This window comes from Uranotaenia lowii, chromosome 3 (assembly GCF_029784155.1).
Source record: "Uranotaenia lowii strain MFRU-FL chromosome 3, ASM2978415v1, whole genome shotgun sequence".
Taxonomy (NCBI): Eukaryota; Metazoa; Arthropoda; class Insecta; order Diptera; family Culicidae; genus Uranotaenia; species Uranotaenia lowii.
Window position 1 is genome coordinate 22,669,190 of NC_073693.1, and position 14,776 is coordinate 22,683,965.

At 37.6% G+C, this 14,776-nt stretch overlaps 1 protein-coding gene across 5 annotated transcripts in view; it reads left to right on the forward strand.

Annotated features, from left to right (window-relative positions):
• The window catches only part of LOC129757945 (mitoferrin), a 47,497-nt gene that overhangs the window by 19,952 nt on the left and 12,769 nt on the right, over positions 1-14,776 (forward strand). Inside the window, exon 1 of one of the 5 annotated variants that reach the window (XM_055755360.1) lies at positions 13,102-13,124. The exons of 3 other annotated variants lie outside the window; for them this stretch is intronic. The gene's annotated coding sequence lies outside the window, so the exon portion shown is untranslated. Of the gene's footprint in view, positions 1-13,101; positions 13,125-13,324; positions 13,481-14,776 lie in introns of those variants that run through there. One more of the 5 variants, XM_055755359.1, reaches the window with a different exon arrangement.

The following is a 14,776-nucleotide window of genomic DNA, read 5'->3' on the forward strand; positions in this document are numbered from 1 at the left end:
AATTCCATAATTGAAACCAATTTTTCGTCCATCTAAACTCCCTAGCGCGATAATAACATCAACCAGTTGATATGGACGACCCCTTTGGCCGACCTCTGACCTCAAATTCAATACGTGGAATCAATACCTCTTTAGTCAAAACTTCTATGTGAAAATTTTCATCTCAATCCAATGCAAAATAACGCCAATATTGCAAAAACATCAAACAGCTGATATGGACGACTCCTTTGGCCGACCCCTGATGCTAACTTTGATACCTAGAATCGATTGCTTGACCCTCAAAACACTCATGTGCTTATTTTCATCACAATCGGATGTATAATAACGCAAATAGTGCTAAACTAATATTTGTCTTGTATGGACGACCCCCTTCAGAAGGGGCCATCCGAAAATCTGAAAACCGTTTTCATCATTCCTGGTCCTAATGAGTACCCATGTCAAACTTCAGCTCTCTAGGTCTTAAGACGGCTGAGCGTATAGAGGTCAAACATACAGAAATTGTTTTTTAATTTTATAAAGTCTATTTCACATAGAATCTGGTCGGATAAAATATATCATTTCTCCGCAAAGAAATAACGTACAACAAAAGTAAAAATGTCATTTTGTAGGGTTTTTATTGCACTTTAAGGAAAAAAAAATACATAAAAATCATTCGTCAGCTTTTCGGATGAATTTTCGAACTTTTTTTGTGATACCACCCATCATTTTCTGCACAGTACTGCTGGTAACCTCATTCGCCATCTTGTTCCACCACTTGATTTGAGCGTAATTTTTCATGGTTCTACCACATTCCTTCAGTTTGCCCTTAACTATTGCCCAATATTTCTCGATATTTCTCGAAAATCCGGACAGTTTGGTGGATTGATACTTTTTTCAACAAAATCGATCTTGTTCTCCTTATACCTACCACTTAGCGACATCCCGGTTGTAGTGGCAGCTTGCCAAGTCCGGCCAGAACTTCACCGGACCTTTGTGGGACCGGTTTCTGGAGACATTCTTCTTTGTAAACATTTCCATTCATTGTGTCCCCAGTGATGAAAATCTTAGTCTTCTTCCCACAACTACAGATCCCTTGCCAAATTATCAACTTACGAGCAAATTTATCTGCAAAAACAAACTTGAATATACCCGCAATATTCCCTTTACGCTTCGCAAGGTAAAATTTGTTACCGTGTATTTGTCCAAAATCCATTTTGACGTAAGTTTCGTCGTCCATCAAAATGCATCCGTTGTACCTGGTCAACACTTTCTCGTACAACTTCCTTGCCCTGGTTTTGGCAAATTCGTCGAGCTGTACTGTGGTTCGTCTTGAACTTTCCGCCAAATCACGCAAGGAGATTCCAGGATTATTGTGAACTGATCGAATTACCTTTGCTCGCAGCTTCCGGTCATATGTTCCACTTTTACGCCTGGTTTGTTTTGCTCGATCCACCGTAAGGGTCTCCCGGTAACGTTGCAGCACCGAATCTACAGTCGATTTTGGATATTTCAGGAATTTCTTTACTCCTGACCACGTCGGTTTCTCTACGTGAGTGTGCAGAATTTTCTCTCGCCTTTCGCGTTCCATCGTCGATAACTTTTGACTGACTGTTTAAATCTTGATGAAATTTTCACCACTAAGTAATCAAACCTTCCGGATCAAAACACTGTCAATAAATTCGCGACGTGACAACTATAGGGGCGCTGCCTTAAATGAAAAGATGCGACCAGATTCTATGTGAAACCGACTTTACCTATAGAATATAGATAGTATTAATATATAAAAACAGTGACAAAAATAGTATTCATAAACTAGTGGGGGTAAACCGGCACCTGAAATTGGTAATTTATTTTCTCAACATAAACTAAACCGATTTACATCCAAAAACCGCTCAATGAAAGATATTATTATTCTGTTCGATGCAGATAAGTATGGCATTTATCAGTTTACCGGAGATGATTAGCTCAAGCGGTGTTAAAGGTTTTAGGAGGCCGTTCACATTCCTCGTAGACTGTTAAGTGGAAAGGAGTTGGTTCAGGTAGAGGGGTGTTACATGTCCAGGGTTTAAACAACATTTTTTAGAATTTTTATGGATGATCGTCCATTAAACAGGCAAGGTTCTAAATTGCCCATATCTTGAATACATGGAATTTCTATTATCTTAAGATATGAACACATGGCATGGTCAGTTTTCTGACTTGATTTGTTTCCCTTCATGTGAGAAGATATGTTTTAGTAACACCTAACTACCCACAAACTATGCCGAGCTTACCCCACTCAAGGAGTGACAGTTTCACTCCCAGAACTCATATAATTGAAAAGATGCCTCCCACCTATGTAAAACTGTAAATAACGCATAACCTCTCAAAAGAAAATAATAAAAATCAGCAAATCCCATTCAAATGCTGTGTTTAGATGTGGTTCCAATCTGGAAATATAGACAATACCAAAAGTCATCACATAACAAGATTCGAAACAGTGTCCATAATCACCCAATAGACAAGGAGGTAATTATGAATAAACGGGGTAATTAAGAACAAGCGTTTAACGCCTACAAGCTGCAATTTAAAAATAAAGAAAAAAAAACTTGAAATGAAGAAGGGAACACGTCATTCATTTTTAATTATTTTTTAATAAGAGCGGTAAGTATAAAACATCGAGTAATTTTGTTCATAATAACCCCTCTTGAACCTAATTAATTAAATCGAAAAACCTGAATAACAAACTACATTGTATAAGGTTTCATACAATGTTGTTTGTCATTCAGGTTTTTCGATTTAATTAATTAGGTTCAAGTAATTCGCTACATCGTCTAGGTGTGCGATTAAGTAAGTTATTATTTCGTTCAGATAAGTGATATACGTTTAATTTCATATTCAAATAGAAATCTACCGGAAAGTTGCAAATTCTCAGTACTCATGAAAAGATTTTTCAATAACAAAAAACAATAACGATAACATTTTTGTCGAGTGATAAAAAAAATTCAATGTGAATTAAACTAGGCTGAAAATCTGAAAAATAAGAGTTTTTCAACATTCAATGTTTTTTTTATTCAAGTTGGTCTTGTTTGTACTTTTATACACTGAAAGTCATTTTTTTTAGTTGAGCGTGATCTTGAAGTAAGAAATATTATTGCCATAAAACAAGTTGTCTACACATTTTGCTTTGTGTGAAATTTACAAAAGTTTTAATTATTTGTTGCAAATTCTATAAAATGGAGATACGATCCTATTTATTAGGAATTCTTCTTATTAATTTATCTAAAAATATTGATAATTCAATTTACGCATTTTTCATTCATAACACTTGAAGCGAAAAACATTTCACCTCCGTGCCCAGACAAAGAAAAGGGTAACACACGCAGACAAGGTCGATTAAAACGCCATTTCTCCCTTATAAACAAGAAGAAAAAAAGTTTTATCGACTATGAGCCCACGGCTTCAGAAAACTTTTGGGAAAAATCGATACGAGTAATTCATTGTCACCGCCCCTGCCACCCCCGCCGTCTATTTTGTGAGTGTTTGGGCGAATCATTCAATCAACTCGAATCCCTAAAGACTTGACCTTGTTTCGAACTTTAGTTGACCGAATACGATGGCCTGGTTCAGAGAGCTGTATGATTCAGCTTGCTTACAATGTAATTAAGATATTGTTAATTTTTTATTTTCATTTTTTGTTATCATGAGTGAAGTATTGACCTAGGATCACGTATTGCTGTGCTTGTTTTCCTTTTTCAACGACTAAACAATCTCTCAGTCAAGCTATTATTCTCTTCCCGGGGTTTTCCTATGAGAAACAAACGGTATGAAGGTACACATATATATAATGCATAAACCATACTGACGTCGTTATAGCTATTATAAAAGATTTTAAGAAATAATTATACTCACGTTAATTTTTTAGACCGGTTAAGACTAGTTTTATTGAACAAAAACGATAAACAGGAAGATAGTTTCGTGCACTGTAAGCACTAAATTTGTAGATATCTTTCAAGTTTCTTCTGACGGAGAGTCATCGTATTTCAGAAACGTTAATTTCCTGGCACCAATGCATTGCTTCGTGAATGGCGAAACCGATAATGAAAAACGTTTACAAATCAAGAGAAAATATGTACCTCGAGTACAGTCATCGGATGCAGTCGATCAAAATTGATTTTATGTTCTGAAAGGAAATAAACCTAAATGATCACTCTTTGAGCAGGAAAAAGTATTAGATAAGATTATTTTGATTGAAGGTTTATGACGACGCTCAAACTGGTTTTCGATGAGTTCTGAAAATTGTCACACAAGCGGAACTTGGCAATGTTGAATAACTAACCTTCATTTTTTGTCGCTTCATCAATAATGGAACATGGAAAGTTTATGATTTGTTTACAAGATGACATCATTTTGTTTAACCTCCGGAGCCTGAGTTTTAATATTTCAATGTGACATGTAGATTTTACATTTTATAATAGTCGAGTGACAGTTTTAGTCATACATCATAAGTCTAACCAAACTGTCCAACTCGGAGGCCTATGTTCATATTTTCATTTGAACGATATTTGCAATAAAAAAACAGGTTCCCGTAATTTGTTTTTAAAAGCCAAAATCACATGGAACCACCCTTATGGGAGCGTATTGCATAATTCGGGAACACCTGCTGTCCAAAATTACGCTTGTTCTGACGTTTCTGAGCTTTGTTTTCATCGTTTTTTTTTCGTTATCCTCCGGGATGCATTTTGCAACTTGATGCATCCGAGAAATGTGGTGCTGCTCAATGTGGGCCGATTGAACGTACACATTCCCAAAGATAAACTAACTGGTCGGAACATGTGACTTTCTTAGATGTGCGCAGAATCCAGTTTTTCCTCTCCATCTCATTACTTTTCGGGTATTAGAGTGAGTTCATTTTGCAAGACGGTTAGATTTATTTTGTAGAAAATTTTGTAGGAAAAATTTTTCAGTTCCTATTAGAAAATAAAATTTGAACCCTAATTAATCAAAAACACTAAAAAAATTTCAGTTTTTGAATTATACCTTTTAACAAATATTTGAATAAAAACGGAGACAAAATAATATTGACAATTTTTTTTAACCAACCTGACGAAAAGGGTTATATTCTTTACAGATTCAAAACACGAAAAAGGAAAACAATATTTTATTGAAAAAAAAACTCATCATTGTAATTAAATTTTCTATCAGGAACTTCCTAAATTCAATTAATTTTCTTAGTAAATTAGTTACTTATGAAGTATTTTAAAACCGTTTCCAAAGCTTCTGGATTTCATAAATAAATTGAAATAGTTAATAAAATCGTTAAAAAAAATCGATTTTTGAAAGTTTTTAATCGAGGTATTCGAAGCTTAATATGATGTTTGTAAATTGACAAAAATTCAAGAGACGTACAAAAGCATTACACAATTTCTAACGTTTACAAAAATTATAACAAAATATTCTAAATCATAAAATTTTAAAGGTTCGCAAACCAGCCGAAGAACGCGTCTTGGTTGTGCTCCCAGCAAACGTTGACAAGCACAGCGAAGCGGCGACGTCGGATGATGATAAGATAAACTCTGTGTCGAGGTGGTACCTAAACGTGCCTATTCATCGTAAAATCAAAAACGATACCTACTTTTTTCCATCTTTCGTTCATTTTCTCTTATGTTTGCGTTCCCCATGTGTGTTAAACATTGCGTGGCAAACAAACACGATCAAATGCTTCTCCAGGGCTGGATTTATTTGTGATTTTTATTTTTAAAACTGTATCGCCAGGATGATGACAAACTTTTCGTTTAAGAAATCTTTTTCTTTTTCAATGCTTCTCAGAAACGCAGTAAATTATCAAAAATAGATTTTTGTTTGGAAACCAGGAAGTGGGTAACAAAAAACCAACGTTTGAACCAGTATAAACTCGTTAAATGAATTTTCGAAGGTTACCATGTAAAGATTTATTCGAAAACTGATCTGAAGAAATCTAATGCGAAGAATTTTTAATTTAAAAGACAACGTAGTTTTATTGAGTTCAACTATATGATAGATGTCTATAGTTGAATGTTCAATTGAACTCCAAGCACAAAGAAGTAAGCAAACTTCCATAAAACGAAATCATTCACTCTTATATTGCCAACTTCAAAGAAGAATTTTCGTACGTAAATATCTACTTGTGCATTGAAGGTTCAAATTACTGTCACATGAAACCAGAAAGTTTATTGACGGTTAATTGAAAAGCGCGTCAACAGTACATATTCTTTTCTTACGAACTGTTGAAGCTCCTTTCGAGATCGGAAGCTCCTTTAATTTTTCCTAAAAACTCAACCACTAACGAAAGTTGCTCCTTTGATAATCTAATGATAAATTACGACTTAACACATTAAGGACCGCAAATAAATCTAAGCCCGAAAATTTGGCATTCTCTATCTCAAAAAACGACTGGGTCAAATTTCACAAATTTAGTATTGTTGAGATATCGACAGTGTTGTACAGAATTATGAAGAATAAAGTTTCTTTATAAAATGTATCACATTTGAGTTATGCTTCTCTGTAAAACTGACTGGCGTCAAGCGAAAAAACGAGATATCTCCTACTTGGTCCGCAATGTGTTAAACAGGAACATTCCTACTACATATTTTTCTGCGTATTTAAATTGAACCCAAAGGAATTGAAAGTACACCTAATAAGAACCTTTAAAAAAAACTTTAAAAATTAGAAAAAAATTCAGATACGTAAATTTTAGACTTTTTTATCCCATGTGGAGCTTCTATGTAGGCGTGAAACTTGTTGCTACTCATTCATTTGTACTTGTCAAATTTTTCAGAACAATGTGTAGAAATGCTACTACAAAAAAGTAGGGGAGAGTAGGATAACGTGGGCCACTCTAAATATCTCAGCTGTTTGTTGAGATAAAAATCTCAATCTAACTATCATCGTCGTCGCTTTGCGTAAGCATGTTTTTCTATATGTTGTTGACTTATGTACGCATCATATGCTTCTTTTATTTAACTAGCCTAGAAAAATGTACTTATATAATTCAACAAGCACTCGCAAAATTGCATCCGTGGGAGATCTAAATTACATGAAAAATTTTGCTCATAATGATCTTAATTTTTTCATGTTCTTTCGCGTGGAAAAAGAAATTTTTGATGAAACGTCAATAAGTCACACAAACGCAACCAATTTGCAAATCATTGCTTGTGGGAAATCGTGGGCCATATTTTGTGGGGTAACTTGGGCCACATATATTTTGGTGTTTTTATACAAATTCAGAACTTAAAATACGTTATTACTATCTGTAAAGTTTTCTTATGCCGAATGAAAAGTTGTCCATCTTTTCTAATGCGATAGAGACGAACATAAATCTAATATAAAGAATTTTGCCGAAACGTTCGCGAGCCAGGTTTTAAGAACTATTCGATCATACAAAATTCTCTTTTTTATTTCCTTATCTGAAATGGCTTTAGAATAACTAAATGAATTATGAAATTTCGATTTTGGGTCAACTTATAAACTTTGAACGCTATCAAGTTAATTTGGATTTGGTGGCTCACGTTTCCCCACAGTTTAAAAAAAACACTTTCTTTAAAAACAGTCAGAACTCTGGAAATTAATGTACTTAAAAAATAAAAAAAAATTCCAAGGAACAAAAGGGAGATTCACTTCATTCATTAACAAAACTAAAATATTTTAAATATCTCCTCCTCTAAGTTTGATAGAAGTAACTTCAGTTTAAAGGATCATTTTTGAAAACACATTAGTGTATCAGGAACAAGAATTAGTTGAACAAGTTAGTTTAAAGAAAAAATCTACACCTTTTTACTTTATTTTTGAACTTTTTATCGCTGCCTGAAACATAGAAATAAGAGTTTCCTTAAGAAAAATCTAGGAGCATAAGAGGTGTAGGAAAACTAGATCGCACCATTCACCAAAGTGGATCCTGATGGATATATAAATATAGATTCGCAGACGTATAGACGGTTTCTATAATTGGTGATATTAACTGACCTTTGTATCTGAATTTTTCAAAATGCGTCTTTGAATATACAGGGACAAAAGACTGTTGATTGATCCTAGTAAGTATCCTACTAACAATCCTTCCTTCATTCCTCATTGACTAATAGGACGTGGCCGGCGCCGTTATTGATCATTTTCAAAAGGAGAGCATGAGTTTTGTGCATTGTGAATGAACTGCTAGTCCCAAGCACCATTCTTTTGGCCCTTGCACAAAGCTGATTGCCTCGATCAATCACGGAGTAGCAACCATTGGCGAGGTAGAACTTGTTCTGCTTGGCCACGCCAGCGATCATGGAATTTGAAGTGCGCGAGTTGAATGAGTAGTCAACTAAGCTAAGCTAATGATATCTAAAAAATGTAGAAAACTTTTCCATTTATTTTTTTTCTTTTCATCTTTTAAAATGAAGGAGTTATGAAACAATGAAAAAAAGTGGCCCATGATACCCCACTCTCCCCTACTCTTTTAAATTTAAAAATAGCATAAGCTCCTGAAGTAACAATATTCGTTACCAATAATACATACAGACATTCAAATAAACGCAGAAAAAATACTGACGGTAGAGTGAGAACCGAAATCGTCTAAATGCTATCAAGAACCCCTTGTAGCGTTGTAGTTGAGTATTTGTGTTTATTTAATTTTGAGAGTGTAGTTATTGTATAATTTGGAGCCAAAATTCAGAGTCTGGATTAAGAGTGTAAACGTCAAACGCACACATGTTGTAAAAAACACAAACAAGAAACGGCAAAGCAAAACAAAATCTGTGGAACGAAACTAATGCCGTATTTGTTTTTATACTGGTGGCGCACTAGTTGTGCACTAAGTGCTGTCAAAGCTTTGTTTTTATATGAAGATGACAGCAATTAGTGCACAACTAGTACGCCACCAAATAAAAACAAATACAGTATAAATAAGCGCCAGAATTCGTCATTGCGATTGTGATTTGCTGAACGTCGTGGAGTTGTCGTCCGGCGCTTACATCCCGGAGTCGAAGCCAACAAACTGGAAGCAAAATTTCAACGTTTATTTGGGGAAGAGGCAACGGAAGATAGCGGACGATGTTATTATGACCCAGCAACAAACAGAATCATCACCAGCGGAAAACAAGACGAAAGAAAAATCGCACGCAAGGTGCTGGAACATAACCACTAGCTCGAAAATCATCCGGTGAAACTTATGATTGGAAGAAGACAACGACCCCTCGCGGGTCATTGTTTGCAATCTGAAATCGCTTTTTGTTAGCTGACCAGCTATCACATGGCCAAGCCGAAATAGATCCAGACGGAAGCAGACGTTGGAGATGCTCCGAGTCATTGTCATGCACCCGTGGAGCAGCGCAGACAGGCAGGGTTGCCAGAATGCCAAACATTCCTTTGATTTTACCGTGATACCTGAGGAAACCGAGCTGTGATATTACTGTTGTGTGTTTTGGCTTTCAGATGTTTGTCATGTACGCGTCTTTTCTCCATGTCAGGGGACGGCGTGTGGAGTGCAATACCCAAGCAACCAAAAGTCTCATATCTACTTAAACTCGTTCCTCCAAAGTTCGAATTTCGCTGAATAAAGGTTTCAAAGGGAATTGGTACCAAATTTTCTCAAATGTGAGCATAAAAGTTACAAAAGGTTCTTCAAATAGCCTTCTATGGACTTGAAGTTCCAGAAAGTTCCTCAAATAGCCTTTTTTGTGACATGTCAATCGCACCCACACAGCATAAAAGTTTCAAATTAGGTCTCAAATAGCCTTCTGTGAACTTCAAGTTCCAAGGAGTTTCTCAATTACCCTATTTTGTGACATGTCAATCGCATCCACACAGTATACAAGTTACAAATTAGGTCTCAAATAGCCATCTGTGAACTTCAAGTTCTGAAAAGTTCCTCAAATAGCCTTTTCTGTGACATGTCAATCGCATCATTCAGAATAAAAGTTACAAATTGGATCTCAAATAGCCTTCTATGGACTCGAAGTTCCAGAAAGTTCCTCAAATAGCCTTTTATGAGATATGTCCGCCATTTCATGAATATGAAATGTGAACGAACATCACAGAAGGGCATATAATAAATCAATTATTTTTTGGAGCTTGGAAATTGTTAAAATGTATAATTTGTTTTGAAACTTCAACTCAGAACAACTTAAAGCTAACTCGTAAATGATTGTTTTTAAAAAGAGTAAATACTTTGACTTTATAAAATTTCGTCCATCTGTATTTACTTACCACGAATTTATCACACATTGAAAGTCAGTTGAAGCAATTCATTGATTAAATATCAAGATAAAATCAAGAATGTGTATAATTTTATGCTTAACAGTTAAAAACAAGGAAATTCATTTTTTTAACCGATATTATTTTAACGGATGATTGATTTATACGCCGTTTCGTAATGTTTCTTAGTAATAATCAACATGCGTCTTTGCTGTTGGCTGCTGGTTGCCCTTGCAGGTATTCTAAGAAGCTTATAACCACTTCGAATTTTAGCTGCCGGTAAGGCAACATCTAGGCGTGGCGTCGTGGCAGCGTGTTCGGCTATCATCTAGGAGGATGGGGTTCAAATCTGGTACCAGGACTAATTTTTTCCATTAGGTTGTTTGATTGCTTGAGTAAGCAAATCAAATAATTGTGTAGCAGAACTGGCGTGCGTGCCGGCATGTATCGAACAAAATTAAAAACAAAGCAATTAAGTATGATCAATTGAGGGAGGGGATGGAAGGAATAAAGATGGATGCCGAGAAACCAGCACCACATGGGCTGGTGATGACCAAAATAAGAGAGGAGAGGAGAATTATTTTTCGTTTTTGCTGATTAAACGTTTACTTGTGGGCTGAATAGAAGGCCGTTCAAATCTGTAATGGAACTTCAAAGTTTCAATAAGAACTTAAATTTTGGGCTGAATACAAGGAACTTCAGCACATTGGTTATGCTGATTAAGCTGTGTTCGACCTTTTTAACGAGACTTTTGGTTGCTTGGGTAATGGCCTGGTGGTGTTCGAGACCCAAAACAGCAACATCATGACGGTACTCCTGCGAGATAGTGGGTTAGCTGCGGGTCTTCCGAGCCCGTGAGTGAGAAAAATAAACCAGCAACCAGAAATTTCGTATGGAAATCGGCAAAGACCCACACGGCGAAAAGGAACTAGCGATTAGAAACTTGGACCACCGGATGGTCCGATTTTGAAACACAGAACAGCTACCGGATAAGTGAGAACTATCGAGCGATCACAGTCCTCAATGCCGTTTAGAAAGTGCTGCCCCGAACCCTACTCCGCCCCTAACGCCACAAGCAAACATATTCGCGGGAAGTCATCAGGCTGGCTTCATGGAGGGACGGTCTACGATGGACCAGATCTTCACACTATGACAAATCCTCCAAAAATGCCGTGAATAGCAAGTCCCTACGCACCATTTATTCATCGACTTCAAAGCCGCATACGACATGGTCGACCTTGACGAGCTATGAAAAATCAAGGCCGAGAAAGACTACTCCGAGAAGCTGATCAGACTGAATAAAGCAGTGCTATGTGCGGATTTCGGGTGAATTATCGAGGTGAAGTATCGATGGTCTATCCAGCATGATGTTCAACGTGGTGCTAGAAGCGTGACGTGGCGCTGTTATTCGACCAGCGGTGGGCGAAATGCGGGGCAGGATTTTCAACAGATCCAGTCAATTTATCTGCTTTGCCGACGATATTGAAATAGTCGAAAGATCATCTGCGGCGGTGGAGGAGATCTACCGCAAACTGAAACGCGAAGCAAGAAGGATTGGCTTGATGATTAATACGGCCATGAAGAAGCATATATGCTGGCCTGCAGATCCGAGACCGATCAAACCCGCTTGTCCAGTAATGACAAGGTCACGATCGACGGCGACGAGCTGGAGATAATCGAAGACTTTGTCTATCTCGGCTCACTGGTGACAATGACAATGACATCAGCCGTTAGATCCGGCGGCGAATGATCAGCGGAAGTCGTGCCTACTATGGACTCCACAAGCAACTGTGGTGGAAAAGACTTAGCCCTCGCACAAAGTGTTACCTGTACACAACGCTGATTAGACCGGTTGTCATCTGCGGGCACGAGACATGGATATTGCTCGAGGAGGACCTGCGCACACTCGGAGTATTCGAGCGACGAGTGTTAAGAACCATCTTTGGCGGTGTGCAGGAGAATGGAGTGTGAAGGCGAAGGATGCACGAGCTCGCGCAACTCTACGGCGAATCCAGTATACAGGAGGTGGTGAAGGCTGATTGGATACGCTGGGCAGGACATGTTGCGAGAATGCCGGACGACTGTCCTGCAAAACGGGTGTTCGCTGCCAATCCTGTAGGAACGAGACCAGCAGGGGTGCAACGAGCGAGGTGGATGCTGACCAAGTGGAGCGTGGTCCGGCGTTTACTATCATGGCATAGATATGGGCTGGAGATGCCCACTAAGCTCAAAATTTCTTATTTGGCATAAGATTTGATCTGTGGATATTAAACGTCCTCGAAAAGGCTAAAGTTTATTTTTGGGTTTTTTTATTACGATGGGTATCCCTTCGTCTAAAATACTCATCCAGATGAAGGACAACTTTGCACATTTAATGACGTATTGAACATTTGTATCTTGATCCACAACAAGGTGGAATGATAATCTGTCCCCACCATGAATTATTCGAATGCATCTTCATTTCCTGGAATATCTGTCATTTATTTGAATAATTCAAGAGCTTACTATAAAATTGTCTAGACTCAATTACCAGCTAGCCCTGAATATGTGCGGTGTTTTTTTTTATAACCAAGACGTGCTCCATATGTAAACTAGTTTTCCAACTCATTTCTCGGAAAAAATACTCATCCTCTCATCGATAATTCCTAGAAAACTTTCCTAGAACAAATAAATATCTCAATGGCGTCGGTCTGAAACAAGATAACATAAAAAAAGGTCGGCTCCGCTCCGACTCTGTCTAAGTACAGTGTAGTCTTTGAGTGTTTGTTGTACGCTCTTCTCTCCGAATGACTTGTCTTGAACGACGATCAACAACCATTGAGTTGAGTAAGTAAGATAGTTCAGTAGACCGATGGTGCTGCTCAACGTTACAAAAGTACGCACTTGGCACAGAGGATCGGCTGTCGGTCGTCGTTCAAATATTTAGTCGCTGCAACAGAAGGAACTACCTACTAGAGGTAGTTTATCATATGTGCATATACTCGAGAAATTCGCGCCAAGTATCTGTATCCAACAACAGTTCAGAAGTACATATATGTAGCTACTTGTCGCGCGTATGTGTTTAATTTAGAATGTGTTATCCCAATCGGTTAGTAAGCTACTGTGTATGCGGAGCCAAATCAGCTGTTACTCAAGAACCCACTTGCTAATTGTCCCGTCGAGCGAGAAGCACGGCAGTCGTCGTCCATTCGTCAAAAGAACGGATGCAAATATCTTTTTTTTTTGTCGAGTAAACCAGTTCCGATCGTTTGGTTTGTTTTTTTCGTAAATGTTTTGCCGGCAGAACCATACCGATTGATAAAGAGTTGAAAGTGTAAGTACTACTAGGTATACGACGAGAGGTGACACCGAGTCACGCGCCGGTTTTCTTGCTGCCTACATCGATCTCGCCAGCGTGTGCCTCGTGAGCTGCGATCGTCACACCGCAAACAGTCGTCGTTAATGTCTTTTGTAGACTATACCGGCGTAAGATGGATGGGTGTACGTACTATGTTCGTACTATACTCCTATAAGTTGCTTTTTGTGATTATCGGGTTTCTGTCGATATGGTTCAATCCCACACCAAACTACCGAACAACTCAGGCTTCAGTCACCCCGATCGGCGCTGAATGACTGACCCGGGGGTTGATTGTGTAATTTTTTTTTCTGAGCCGTAAAGTGTCGTATGAATTACCTTCTACTGACCAACTGTTTGCCAAAGTTCAGACCAGTTAAGCCAAGTGCTACTTATGGGAAGACATAGTTAATGAGCCCTTGGTAATGATAACAGTGTTTTGTATGAACGAAAGCGTGCCACATTTGCTTGTTTGTCATTCTAAGAAGTTGCACTGTGGAAAAGTTATTTTCTTATTCATATGTAATTGAACTTTAAATTCTCCGGTTGTTTGCACTGATGATAAATTTAACCGGTGTGTCTAAATCTGCTTGATTTTTTACCATTATGAGACGAAACACGATGTGAAAAGAGAATCACGATGACGGTGCGTTTTTGTTTTGGGAAGTTTTTTGTCTCCATCTATGATGGACAAAACACCGGTAAACTGAATGTGTTGCGGATGATTGATGTGAGTGATACAACGATTAGGCCGCATTTGAATGGGATATTATCCGTTGCGGTTCTTTTTGATAAAGATGATTTTACTTACGGAATGATAAGATCAATGCTTATAGAACAAACCACAGTGGATTTGATTTAAATCAAATTGATTAAAATAACTACAAACTGATTAAAATCTAGGCTTGATTTAAATTAAAGTTCCTACTCAAATTCAATAAATAAAATATCTTAAAGTCAGTTAATTTGGCATGGATTTTTTTTTCTTCGACTTGGTGGATATTCCGCAAGTTGTGATTGACAAGGATGCTGAGCTGACCTGGGCCCGCAATAAAACTTGTTTCTACTGGGATGGTTTCATTGTATATTCGTGTGACAGAGAACTTCCTTGGGTCACAAAGAGGCCGGTTACGAACTTGATAGATTTACGTGAAGCACTTAGAAACTCATCAAAAATCACTTTATCCGAACGTGGAATTCAAATAAGGTACACCGGGGTAAGTTTGGACGCGGGGTTAGTGTGGACGATGGTTATTAATACAATGCTGTGCTCTA